We start from the raw sequence: 14909 nt of genomic DNA, 5'->3' as shown, positions 1-14909 counted from the left end.
TCGGACAGATTAGTTGCGAGCACTGCACCGCTTCCGTGGTCAAGGGGTAGAACTGCCGACTGTCATCACGACGGTTCTAGGTTCGATCCTCGGCTTGGGATAGGTGCTAGTCTAGCGGCACTGATGAGTTGTGATACAACGAAACAGGACTGTATGTTGATGACTAAAATATATTTTATATATATATATATATATATATATATATATATATATATATATATATATATATTCTCAGAACATTAACCTTGCTTCACGCTAGTCATGGCAAAGTATATTTTCTCTCCTCTAAAACTGAAAATAGTATTGAACCTTTTTAATTTTTAAATTTTCTTGGCTGATAAGATCAATTATGATCGAAACGGTCTACACATCGTAGTAAAATATAACTGTATTTACATGAAGAAAACAAACTATATGTGTGTGTGTGTGTGTGTGTGTGTGTGTGTGTGTGTATGCGTGTGTACATTTTATTATATTTATAGTTATAAATTATATTCATGATAATTTTGATCAATTCCAGAAAATATTCGAAATTATTATCCAATCAGCGAACAGCAAATTTTCAGTCCCAAAACACAAAGAAATGGAAACCTTTTATCCAAAAACAATCGAACATTTCTCGATCGTATTAACAAATCGAATCACAGAATGAATATAGGTGAGTTTTGTTAGTTTTTGTTTTTTTTGACTTATTCAGATTGGCATTTATGGCAATAAACAAATGGGAAGAAAAACTTCCGTCGTCTACCCATTTGTCACGAAATGAAGATGGTATATGCAAAAAAAAAATCACAACATTGTTTTTTTTGTTTTTGTTTGGTTTTTTTTTTCGAAAAACAAAATTTGCCATTTTTTACGAATAAGTGAAAGCCGAAGTCATTTTAATATTCTTCAAATTTTATTTTAAAATGAAATGGACCTTCGAAAAAATTCTAAAAAATGTTTTCATAATTTAAAAGTACACGTTATGCTAATAAATTATTGAGGTTGAAAATTATTGATTGGTTTTAAATCGTACGTTTCAGTTGTTTTTCCGACATTATAAAAACAAAATGAAATGCTCTTAATATTTCCGTCGCAGCTAGTCCTCCTCCCCCGTATCGACACGGAGTAAAATTTGTTTTCTTGAAAAAAAAAAATAAAATAAAAAAAAAGAAAAGGAAAATACTTCACGAAATTACATAAATTTTAGAATATTTCATCTTCGTTCCGTAACTGGTACATACATTAATACAGATTTTCTGTGTTTTCTTTACTTTTAATTTGCCTCCATAAGTGCCAATCTGGATAAGCACAGTTATTTTTTTTTGTGTTTTTTTTTTGTTTTTATTATTATTATTATCATTATTATTATTATTATTATTGCTGCTGCTGCTTCAAACTAGATTATAAAGTATTTATATTTTGTCGTTCAATTTTGGCTAATATATATATATATATATATATATATATATATATATATATATATATATTAATTTTTATAAATAAAACAAATACAAATCAATCGAAAATGATAGTATAACATATTTTTATCTTTTAAAACTTTTTTTATCTAAACTAAAATACACCTTATTCGACAGTTTAAAGGCTTAAAAATTCTTTTTTTTTTCGAATCGCTTTTCGATGCTTCGTTGTAAAAGATGTCAATTATTATCTTTATATAATTGAATAAAATAATTGTATATCTTCACACTTTGAAATTCATAAAGTGATTTTGAATGCTTTAAATTGTCGAAAAGAATTTGATTTCTAGCTTTACAGTTTTAATTAATGAAGTGTAAAATCGAAAATCCAGTACTATTGTTTATTCGTGTGTTTGAAATTAAAATCTAAGCTCAAAACATTAAATTTACTAAAAGGTGCTTTTTAGGAATAGGCACCCATAAATTTGGAGTCATAAAGTAATCTCAACGTAATTTCAACTTCAATTAGAAAAATTGGATCAATTTCAGGCTTAGAACCCCAGAAGGGGGGGGGGAGAAGAGGAACAGCTTTTGGTCAACACCGGTTGACTTTCACCTTCGCACACGCACATGGCATTTTGTAAATAAACATAAGTTCTTTGGGTTTTTTGTGCCAGCAAGATTTATTTTTTAATGTTTCGTGCATTTTTTATTTGTTTATTTTATTTTATTTTTATTTATTTATTTATTTATTGGTAAAACTTTAAATGAAACTACTTAAATAAAACCCGAGATAATTATTTTACATATTAATAGTAATATTCATTTTTGGTAGAAGAAATAAATATTTAGGGGTGGGGTGGATGCAACGCCCGAATCCAAAATGCAAATTATTTCTTCTTTTTCTGCTTTTATTGAATTAAATCTGACATATTAAAAAACAACTTGACTCAAGTCGCTGTCCCAGATTTTCAAATAAATGTAGTGTGAAAATATTTCCACTGGACGATCTGTAGAAAGATGAATATTAAATGCAGCAGCAAATCCGGGGAACATGTTTACCAGAAATAACAGTTGGAAATAAGTCATACACCATCCACTATGACTATGTAATCCCTACAGCTACATACCTAGAAAACGGACCCATAAAACCTGACATAGTGATATGGGACAAGAAGGAGAAAGAAGCAACCTTAGTAGAAGTTAGTGCCCTCCAATGATGCTGAGTTAAATAGAGCTGAGAAGGAAGAGATAACGAAATACCAAGGTCTTATGTACGACATTAGAAAGATCTCTCGATTGGAATGTCAAGCGTATGTCTGGCATTCTATAGGATGTTCCATTTCCAACTAGAACAAAATGATTAACAAATTGAAAAAAGCTATATTCTTGTGAAGTATGTGGATATTCTTAATGAACTTATTGATATAAACTAATAATGAGATCATCAATAACATTGAACTATCAACATTTATCAATTAACTTGATGTTTGTAACAGTCATACTTTTACTTGTGTCCATGAAATTATTTCTCTTCATCTTATCCTTTTAGAATGTCAAGTCTAGATTAAACGCCTCAATCCAAAATACAAATTATTTTCTTCTTCTGCTTTTATTAAATTAAATGCGACTTATTAAACCAACTACATCTGAACTCGCTGTTCCAGATCTTCAAATGAAGGCATTACAACTCGTCTCCCCTAACACCAGTCTCCCTAATCACTGTAGTGGTGTTCCAATTCTATAGTCTGCTCCCAGTGAATAACACAAAACACATGTTCTCTTATGGGGATAGTCATTTCCACTGTCACTATATTCTCTCTTGTCGCACAAGTGACACCCATTGATGAGATTCCCTATGCATGTACTTCTCCTGAGAGGCACAATTATTTCCTCATTTCTGGATGAGTTACTTTGAGAGGAGGCACGTAATGGCTCTCTATTTGCACATGTGAATGCATCATCAATAAACGCCATTAACTCTCATGTCCAGTCTAATTGCCTCTGGATAAATCAAATTTTAACTGCCATATACAGGAATATTCGATCGTTTTTAACATTATTTTTTGCTAAATGCTCTTAAGTCAATCAATAAGCTTACCAAAGTTTTCTTCTATTAGGAAAAAATAAGGGCTATTTGAGCGACTTGGCAATTTAATTCCATTCTTAATGTATTGTATTGCTGTATTTGCCTGTTGATGGTTCAGGGAAAAACAATTGTTGTATTTGCCTGTGTTCATGGTTCAGGGAAAAACAACTTAGCAAACCTTTTATATATACAACTTATAAGTTGTTTTTATATATACAACTTATAAGTTGTTTTTATATATACAACTTATAAGTTGTTTTTATATATACAACTTATAAGTTGTTTTTTCCCTGAGCCATGAATTTCACATGCAGCAATTCTTGATAAATATAAATATAAAATCTTTCATTGCCTGAACGATTTTTTATGGGACTAAGTTATTTAGTATGAACACCATATTCAAGAAATGCTAAGATCCCTCAAGTCATATATGGCCCGACTATCAGAGAATATCTTCATCTTATTTCTGTATTCACCATGGAGGTTCTTGATCTGCCTAGGATATAAATATGGTTAAAATATGTGACAAGGAAGTGCTTAAAAATTGTTGAGTCCACCTCTGGTGAAAATGAGTTCATCCAAGGTCTATAAAAAGCCAACGCCACAGTTATTCAGTGAGTGACTGCTGAGGTTACTCTGGTACAGTGTCATTTTGATAGAGCTGTTTTGGATCATGTTTGTTTGTTTCAACGGAGTTACTTGGGATTGTTTCGAGTCTTTTGGGTGGAGGTGTTTGGAATCATGTCGGGTCATTTTGGCAGCGTTGTTTGGGGTTATATCAGATCGTTTTGATAGAGTTGTTCAGGATCATATCAACAAAGTTGTTTCAGATTGTGTCAGGTGATGTCGATGGAATTGTTCAGAACCATGGCGAGGCATGTCGATAGAAGTGTTTGGTACTGTGTTGGGTCGTATCGACAGTATTTTTCGTGTTGAGCCATATAGACGAAAGCATTCAGTTTACATTTATCAGTTAATTTGACGCTTGTCACAGTCATACTTTTACGCATGATATTTTTTTTCTTTCTTCTATCTCTCTTATCTTGTGAAGCCACAGAATATTCATCGATTTTCTTTTAAAGATAATCTTTGAGCATGTTTCTAAAAGGCAAGCACCTACACTTTGTTGGTTTTTATTTTATTGCATATCAAAAAGAAAAATAGGAGTGTCCAACTGAATAGCAATTGTCTGATATAAGGTTGGTTGGTTGTTTTTGTTTTACGGCATATCAACCCTTTTTCAGGTTATTTAATGCCGAACCTAGTTATTTTGAGGAACGATTTTTAATGGAGTATATATTTTTTTTAAAGTCAGATTCTATTTAACCCATAGTTGGGACCCTAACAGGTACTACCACTCTGGGTCAGAGTGGACCTGGGAGCAATGGCAATTAAAGGGTGGCTCCACACTCCCTAAGGCCCGCAAGGTGGGGCATCACCATCGGATATAGTTTTAGGTCATATCCAGGACCTACACTTTGTTGATTGCAGTGTATAATTCAACTGATAGTAAAATTAATATATGTGGAACTCGTACAAATTTGACGTTTCTATCTAACTAAAATACACTAATTGAGTGTATTTTAGGGTTTCTGTGCTGTGGGGATGTCCATAGTAATAATTTTATTTTCCTGGGAATGATTCAACTAGCTCATGGAAGCCACAAAAATTACATCATCATTTCAAAGAGTGATTGTCCATTGCTTTTAATGAGTTCATATAATTTAGATCCTCAAAATTTGTGGCTCACTGCCTGGTCGATATGGGTAATATAATAAAGGTATGATCACATTAATTCTTTCCAAAGAATTAATTTTCTGGTTCAACGTGAACACCTGGAAAAAGTGAACTAAGCATTTTATAAAAAAGAATATATTTTTCAATCTTTAAAAACATTTTCTATGACGAAATCTCATTGCTTGTATCTCCCTCATGTTGATTAAAAAATAGAGAATGGAGCAACAGGAAAGAGAAAGTCAATCAATAACAAATAGAAAGAGAGAGAGAAATAGAGAACAAGAGTCACTTGTATTCTGTCAACAGGGTTCATATGCACCCCCCTATGCTGACATCAGGTGCTGACGTTTCGGGCTTTTCACCTTTTAAGTTGGTTTACAATCCTGGTTATTATAAACAACTTTCATTTTGAAATTAGTACAAAGTTGATTAATAGTTCCATTGTTTTAACAGTGTTTGCAGTAATATCACTATTTACTTTCTGTCTGACAAGGACAAATTTTGGCATGTGGTCGGCTTTCATTGTGGGGAAGTCCAGCTGTGTAAAAAGAGCATCTATCTTTGTGCTGCACTAATAGGGTAGCAGACAGAAAAATATTGGATTCATATATATATATATATATATATATATATATATATATATATATATATATATATAAAATTTCATATGTCTAAATATAAAGCATTACATATTTATTGATTTTCAGTATTTAAAACATTACTTCAAACGTGGTGGTAAGTTATGAAAATATATATTATTATGGCAGATAAGCCCATCGCTATAAATATATTTTCATAATTTACTATACATATGCACGTATATAGGTATGTATATACATACATATACATGTATATAGGTATGTATATACATATGTGTGTGTATATATATATATATATATGCACACATAGTTATAAATGTATATATGATTGTCTAAAATTAATGTTATTCATATAATTATTTCATTATCTTTCAATTTGAAAAATCTGTCGAATTGAAGGAATCTTGTTTATACAGAGCAGATGTCAGAATTTCATGGTTTCATCTTTACATTTATGGACTTGCTCAGTGTGACTTGGGTCCTGGATATGACCTTAAACTATATCCGATGGTGAGGCCCCAGCTTGCGGGCTTTGGGGAGTGTGGAGCCACCCTTTAATTGCCATTGCTCCCAGGTCCACTCTAACCCGGACTGGTAGTACCTGTTAGGGCCCCAACTAAATAACCTGAAAAAGGTTGATATGCTGTAAAATAAAAACAACCAACCAAATCAGTGTGACTTAGTCGGTTTTAAAAGCAAAAGACAAGAAAAATAAATGAAATTAAATGAAGAATGAATACAAGTAGTGTGTAACAATGACGAAAACAAGTTATGTTTTGATTGTTTGGTAGAAAATACAAAATGATAAATTTGTTAAATTCTTAGCAGGAGAACTTTGAATTTTACTGCCTTCTTTTGTCTCTTAAAACTGAATTATGAAATCATTCTCTTTCCTGTTTCTGATGGCTCCCCAACTTCTGTCTCTCTAAATGACTGATTATCTTTTATTTTTTTTAAATTTTCCTCCTTTGAAGATTGTAACGTTGGGTATGGGGCAGCCAAACCAGCTGCCAACATTGCCCTGCTTTTTATTGAAACCAGTAGAGAGCTCTTTTTAGTATCCTCGTTATTCCTTTAAGTGCAATTGTCTGGATCTCTTTTGCACTTGGTTCACCAGGAGTATTAGTTAGGTAGGACTTCAGGTTCTTCTTCATAAGCTCTGTGGCACCTTTAATAACTAGTATGATAGATATCTCCCTAAGATTCCAGTTTCTTTCCATATCATACATGAGACCTTGATATTTGGTCTGTTTCTCTTTTTCAGCTCTGTTCAGACCTCCATCATTAGAGACACTCACTTCAACCAAGGTTGCCACTCTCTCTGACTTATTCCATATAACTGTCAGGTTTGACAGCAGCATTTTCAAGGTAGGTGGCCGTAGGGATTACATGATCGTAATTTATGATCAATATATATAAATCATTTCCAACTGTTCTTCTGAATGGCCCTTCATATATTTTGAAGACTGTCTCTTTTTGGTTTGATGCTTTTTCTTTCCGTCGTTCAGACACAACTTATATAAATGCATAAATGATTTGAACAGTATTTGCAGTTATTTGTCCATGTTTCTTAACAACTAGTTGAACTCACTTTCTCTAGGTAATGAATTCCCTTTTGAATATATCTTAACCACACTTTTATTTACAAGGCCATGCAGAAAGATCTTGGGTAATTTTCTAATATATCAATTATTAGAAGTGTTATAGGCAGAGAAGCAAAAGAGCTCAATATATAAAATCAACAGTAGATTTTTTGATAAGACAGAGGTGTGTTGGAAATAGATGTTTTTGTTTAGAGCACAATTGAACCATGACAGTTGACTTTTGGATTTTAAACTTTTAATTCAAGCCATTATATAAAAATAATTTTATACAATCAGCAGTTGGTTTTCTACAGTGCAATGTAGACTACAATGCATTGTGGATTAAATAACTTTATGAAGCTTCCTCTCGGCGCACCATGGTGACCCCCTAACGAGAGCAGGCAATCAATCGATTTCATTGAAAAATGGGTGATTTTACTGATTTTGATCACAATAAAAAAAAATTGAAAGTGAGGAACATTTGCTGATCCTCATTCAATCTGGGGAAACGTCAGATCTCCCCGCTAGCCTATTATAATATTCCAGATTAAGTTCAGTGCAATACTAAGAATAAACAAATTGAAGATGTCAAAATATAAATAATATAATTGTGACCTTACACACATGTTTACACATGTGGGCCCAACACGTTGTAGCAGAGTATGTTGCAAGGGAACATAGGACAAGTAATAACTCGACTACCTTTTTTTTACAACAGCATATTATTTCCTTAATCTTCCCTCGTTCGTGACTTCTCCTTACGGCTGTGATATCACCTAGGTTTCTAATGTGCTTGTCTTTAACATGCTCTTTCTCCTTTTTATAATCTTTTTCCTAACAGTGACATCATTTCACATTTCGAATGCATTTGCATATGCACGTCCATGCTCTGTTACATAATGTTTTAATAATAATTTTTTTTTTTATTTACAGATGTTCCTATTTTGAATTATTTGGATGGATCATCATTTCTTGGATTCATTATGCATTTTCGTATATGGAATAACAAAAGCGAAATTTATCACGAAATATTTTCTCTGGATTATGCAATTTAAGAAAAGCTTTCTAATTTATGGAAAATAGCACACATACTGAATTGGGGGATGTTATTTTAAACAAGCCAAAATTTTGTTAGCCTTGTTTTCAGAATGTCTATTTTGAAGTGATATATAAAGTAAGAATTGGAGAACAAAAATGTTGTAATCTGTTTACGTATGTTTCTATTGAATATTTTCAGGAACTTTAATCGTTGAATTTGAATCGATATCTCTGATGACATGAATGCAAAATAACAAAGAAAATAAATGACTTTCAAGCTGTAACAAAGATTTCAACATTCATTATAGACTGAAATATTCTTACCACAATTGTGATTCCATTATTTCCGAGAAAATCCCAACAGAACAGGGCGATGGAGAAAGACACTAAAGGGAAGCCATATTCTTGTGAAATGTGTGAATATTCTTTTACTCGGAAATCACACTTAGTCATACATATGCGGACACATACTGGAGAAAAGCCATATTCTTGTAAAGTATGTGACTTTTCTTGTTCTTTGCAAGGAGGTTTAGTCAGACATGTGCAAATTCACACGGGAGAAAAACTATATTCTTGCGAGTTATGCGGACATTCTTTTTCTCGTAAATCAAATTTAGTCAGACATCTGCAAAGGCATAGTGGAGAAAAGCCGTATTCTTGTGGAGTATGTGGATATTCATGTTCTGTTAAACCAGATTTAGTTACACATATGCGAATACATACAGGGGAAAAGCCATATTCTTGTAAAGAGTGTGGATATTGTTGTTCTCAGCAATCAAGTTTAGTGCTACATATGCGAACACATACGGGAGAAAAGCCATATTCTTGTAAAGTATGTGACTATTCATGTTCTTGTAAATCAAATTTAGCTGTACACATGCGTAAACATAAGGATGTGAAATGAAAAAAAAAAGTAATTGTGTATATTTTTAGCTATGAAATTCAGTTTCGTAATGCCTCTCGATGCTAGGTAAACTGATCTCTCGGTTAGAGTGACTGAAATCGTTGGTAAATGCCTGGCTTCTTGTAAAATGTCACTTACCCACCATAGACAAAATGATACAAAAATTAAAATGAAAAGCCTAAAATAAAAGTCATGGTTTTGTAAAATGAAAAATTAAAATGGAAAAAAGTCACAGGTGTGCCAAAAAATATGTGGTTTCTTTTTAGCTATGAGATTCAATTACTATATATATATATATATATATATATATATATATATATACTAAATAAACAATTGGGGTTTGTATTACAATACACATAGATTCGAAAAAGTTGTCAAAAAACAAATATATAACAAACAAAAGTTATCAAAGGCAAGATAAGTTACTTTTCTACCTAACTGGATAAGTTTTTAGTGGTTTTATTTAATATAAAAATTTTATTCAGTTAAAAAACATGCGATGTTTATCGGTATATTCAAGAAAGACGAATGGCAGGTAGCTCATTGTTGAATACGTTAAGTTTAGAAAAACGAATTCCAACTAAAAAAATTATACAAAATACTGTTAGAAACACACTCAATATATCTTATCGTGATATAGGCTGATATATATTCACTGGGTTGATACAACTTTTTTGAATCTATGTGTATAGTAAAACAAACCCAACAATTGCACTTCAAATGACGGTTAAAATCTTAAAAAGATCACTTGTTTGGAATGTATGAGATAGTGGATGACTCTTTGGCATTCATTAAGATGCACACACTCCAGCTAGTAAAGATCATTAAAAAAAAGAAAAGATAAGGGTGCTAAGCGTTCTCTCAGAGCTAGGAAGAAGATGCAAACAGAAAACATATTGCTTGATGAAGATACTGACATCAAAGACCTAGAAGAATAAACACAAGACAAATATATTCATATCTTCACATAGAAGAAATTTATAAAAAAAAAAAAAATGAAAGACAAAAGCTACATTTTTGTGAAGAATATGAATATTCCTTTTTTTTCCAAATCATACATATGCATAAGCATGATGAAGAAAACTGATTTGAAAAAGAAAAATCATAATTGTGCCATATATATGGATCCCTTTTTGCTATGAAATTCAGTTTAGTAGTACATATCCTTCTCCATCATTCTTGTAATTATAAGAGCAACTGGACTCATCAAATTGAATTTCAAAAACTACCTAGCAGATCTACCCAGTGAACCAAGTGCAAGACAGATTCAAACAGTTACAATCTTAAAAAGATTTTTCGGTTGGGATATATGAGATAGCAGGTGAATGCCTGCCATCTGGTTAAATACCCTATTGTCAGCTTGAACAAATTAACCAGAAAATTGGAAAAATGAATAAATAAATGTATTTTGTAAAATCTCTGTATTTTTATTTAGTAAAATAGTGATATGGTAAGTTAGCACACAGGAAATATTGATAAAAAAAGAGAGAAATGTGTATAGTAATTGTTGTGATGTGTCCACTCTATGGATAATAATAAGCTATTCCACTTACCATAAAGACTGGGAGAATACGTCTCTCTATTAGCACACAAACTATGCACATTTGGCAGTCAGACTAATATATAATCACACTATTGTATCTAATTTTCTGTTCAATATGTTTTGTCTCTACAAAGATTAAGTTGTGCATTTTTTTCTGGGCCTTTATGATACCGCAACACTGGCAACAAAGAGAATAAGGACCTATAACTTTTTATCGTCCACAACAGTGGCGATAGAGTATTCTTAAGGAACTTTTATTCAAGAATCTAAAAAGAATACCACAATACTGACGACAAGGATTACTAAGGATTTTTTTCTCAAGAACCTTAAAAGATAAACATGGAGAAACAATAGCAGAATTTTTAAACAACTTTGATGCTAAAAAACAACAGGCTTTATCGACAGACTTAAAAAAATCTCCAAGTTGGAGCGTTCTTCTTAACCAAAGAGAATTCTCTTTTTTCTCTCAGAAGTCAGTAATTTCATTTTATTTCGGCATCAATAACTTTTAACAAGAAAGGAATATACTTTTCTCTCTTAGAAGTAAAAAATTCGCTGTTAAACTTATCGACCTTTATTTTTACTGCTGACTAAAGTCTAACTAAAAACTATTATGTAAAAAAACATACGAAAAAATTGATTTTTTTTTTTTTTTGCTTTTTTTATTTTAGCAGCATTAGATTGAAATGTATAAATCCTACTTATAAAGACACTTTTTAAACATGGAAGACTTCAGGTCTACTGTGCTCGAATTGGGCACATACCAAATGGATCAGCAGCCAGAACACAAAGAAAAAATTCAAATGGAATGCAACAAAGCAATGAAGAAAGGCAGCTAAAAATGAAAAGTTTTAAAACTTCTATTGAACATCAGAAAAATGAAGACTCATGAACAACAACAGAAAAACAAAGAAAGTTTAAAGAATTATTTCTGAAAACATTGTCAAAATACCAAGAATGAAAATGCTTTTACTCAAAATGCCATTTAGAATGTGTTATAACGATAATAGAGGAAATACCTCTAAATAAAGAAAGTAAGAGTTATCACCCTTTATAGATATTTGAAAAGACTAGAGAGTTCCGGGAATTGAAAGCAACTTGGCGCACATCACCAAACATTCAATATCGTTCTGTAAATAATTTAAGGTTTCTGCTATGAATAAATTGTGTTTAAATTATAATGAGTTTGTCTGCTCTGCTTGTTATTAGAATATCCAATGATCCTGACATCACAATTTCTCCGAACACAACAGAGCGCAATTGACAATTTCACTTATTCCCCAGAGAAGGATAAAACGTCATCATATTTTCAGAAGGTATGACGATCTATATAAAATACATTGTGAAAAATGATCAGACTCTACACAACTTCACCTACTACGAAAATTAGGTATAATTCCACATAACAATTCATGGAGTGTATTTTATCCTGAAAAACAAGCAACTCGACTTTTGCTTAAGCTGTTTAAACTTCTAACAGAACTATTTAGCCTTAAAACTTCCCTACTCCACACAAAGGTAAAAATGTCTAAGCATAACCAGAAAAGACAATAAATATTTGTCGACATTTGCATCAAATGTCAATAAACGATTTCAAATTTTCTGAGCACAGCACAGATGATTTTAAAAGCTTAACATTCGTGCAAGGACTGGTACCCATGAAATATGCAGAAATTAGATGAAAAAGGCTAACCAAGTTGGAAGTAGAACCAAATTCAACGATTCAAGTATAAGAAAGTACAAGTAAAATTCCTGAATAAAATATTAAATTACAAATAGACTCTTGATCTGATATGTCCATAATTTATTTTCATACATAGAAAAGGTTGAATTCATCAACCATACTAAAAACCACGAAAAAAATTATATTTGATAGTGAAATTACTACCAACATTACATTGAAAGGAACTATTAAAAAATTGAAAATGTTTGTGTTAAGAAACGCCAATAATTTATTTGGCACAGACTGGGTGCATCAGTTCGATTTTTGGGATTTATCAGTCAACACTTTTTGCCAGAAAATATTTAAGTTGAAGAAAGTCCAAAAAATGAAAAAGTACCATGTGAAATCCCTTCAAAATCAAGCTGTCCATATGAAACAACCCATGACTTATCAAATGTAGCTCATATGGCAAATCCAGAAAGACAAGGGAAAGAATAAAGCATATAATGTGAGTGGACATTGAGGAATAACGCAGCAATTAAAAAGTGAGCAGAAAATAAAAACATTATAGAAAAGCCTCAAAGGGAAGTTATTTGGAAATACAAACAAGAGGTTGAAGCTTTAATGAGAAAGCAACAACCAAAGTCAAACTAAACCGAAAATAGAACACAAAGTTGGTCTTATTGTGTCAGGTCCTAACATTTTAGTTTATTTGTATGAATGTCTAAATGTAATACCAAATCAACTGAACTTGACAAAATGAAATTAGGATGTTATTCAGAAACTAATAGATGATATTTGATATTACTAAAGAAATGCAGACTTTAAATCTAATTATAAAGGATTAGAGATATGGTCTACATAGTCTGTAACCCTAAATGGAAGTCTGCAGACCTTATTGTGATAAATTCTAGGATATATTTTGTTTCCACTAAATACCAAGTTGTCTTTCTTCCGGATACTCATGGGATCACAACAGTAATACAAGTAAATAAGATTCGTAAACTTTAAAAACTCATCACAAAAAAAAAAAACATTAAATTATTAAAAGACCATTTAGATATTTTTTAATTATTACTACTGATTATAATTTCAAAAAGGATCTGTAAATAGGATGTTTTCACTAAAGGTCGAAAAAAAATTTAAAGAAAGTAAAAATACAGTTTGAACTTCAAAATTAAAAAAAGAAACAATGCCAAACTTTGTCTTTATCTTAAGTATTTTCTTTCATACAAAATTTGGTATTTAATGGATAATTTTTTAACTTATGTTGTTAAAAATGTAATGTGGGTTATGAAAAAGTAAATTTTTAGAGATGCAAGACTAAAATTTGGGTTTTATTTCATTTTATATGCTTTGATCTTTTTTATCAGAACTACTTATATTTAGATTTTGTTTTTTCACCTCATTCCCTATTACAGTTGCTGGTGTACATGTAGTTGAGGATGAAAAAGAAGTTTTGTTTTCTGAAGATAATGTCAAAGTTTCTAATTATCTAAGGTATTTTTCTTTCATAGAATATATGGAGCTTAATCGATATTCAGATCTTATAGTAAATGAGAAATGTGAAACCTCTTCTTTGTACAGAATTTCACGTTTTGTAAATCAGAACAAGCAGAATTCCGATTTTTCTTGGAATTCAGAAAAAGCGATTTTCTTAGAAAAAACTAATTTTTACAGAATTATCAAAACTACAAGTTTCTTTTTCAAATTTAACTCTCTCTCTCTCTCTCTCTCTCTCTCTCTCTCTCTCTCTCTCTCTCTCTCTCTCTCTCGCACTCTTAAAAAATCAGTACACACCTGTTTCTTGTGTGATCCCATCCAGACAAACAGAAAAGAAAAGAAATAAAATGGCTACCTTTCCGGTTTTATGCTAATCTAACTGATCGCTTTATGCAAATGAGGTATTGCTGATTGTATAAAAGTCAGGCTTTTATACTACAGACTCGGATATTTAGGATTTGGTGAGAGAAGGAGCGAGTCTTTTGAGCAGAGAGTCGTGTTTTTGCAGTTGCAAGAAATTAGAAAGAAGAATGGTTAGAATGGTTTTGTTTTTTGTTTTTTTTTATTTTGAACATCGAAGGACTTTACAGCATATTTCAGCTGGGATTGTTTGTCATAGAGGCTGCAACTGCCCCCAGTTCACCAGGACGTTTCGTCAGCACCCTGGCATACCTCAAAATCTCCTCCACCTCCTTGGTTTCAATCCCACTCATTCCCTGCAGCTCCAGGTAGACCACGAGCCCGTTCCCTTCCAAATACATTGGAATCAATGTTGCTATATCTTCGGTCTTTTGAAGCTTCGCAACTAGCTTCAGCTTGTTAAGCCAGGTGATCACATCTCCTTTTC

At 31.8% G+C, this 14909-nt stretch overlaps 1 long non-coding RNA gene across 1 annotated transcript; it reads left to right on the top strand.

The window, feature by feature from the left end:
* Window positions 1-521: 521 nt before the first annotated feature.
* Window positions 522-9662, top strand: LOC145279952 (uncharacterized). The gene is made up of 3 exons (XR_013868493.1): window positions 522-658; window positions 7093-7196; window positions 8345-9662. It is a non-coding gene; the product is annotated as an uncharacterized LOC145279952 (long non-coding RNA).
* The last annotated feature ends 5247 nt before the right edge of the window (window positions 9663-14909 follow it).

The sequence above is a fragment of the Euprymna scolopes genome, chromosome 7, assembly GCF_053919585.1.
Source record: "Euprymna scolopes isolate OS-2025 chromosome 7, ASM5391958v1, whole genome shotgun sequence".
NCBI classification, from domain to species: Eukaryota; Metazoa; Mollusca; class Cephalopoda; order Sepiida; family Sepiolidae; genus Euprymna; species Euprymna scolopes.
This window is presented reverse-complemented; position numbering and strand designations above follow the sequence as displayed.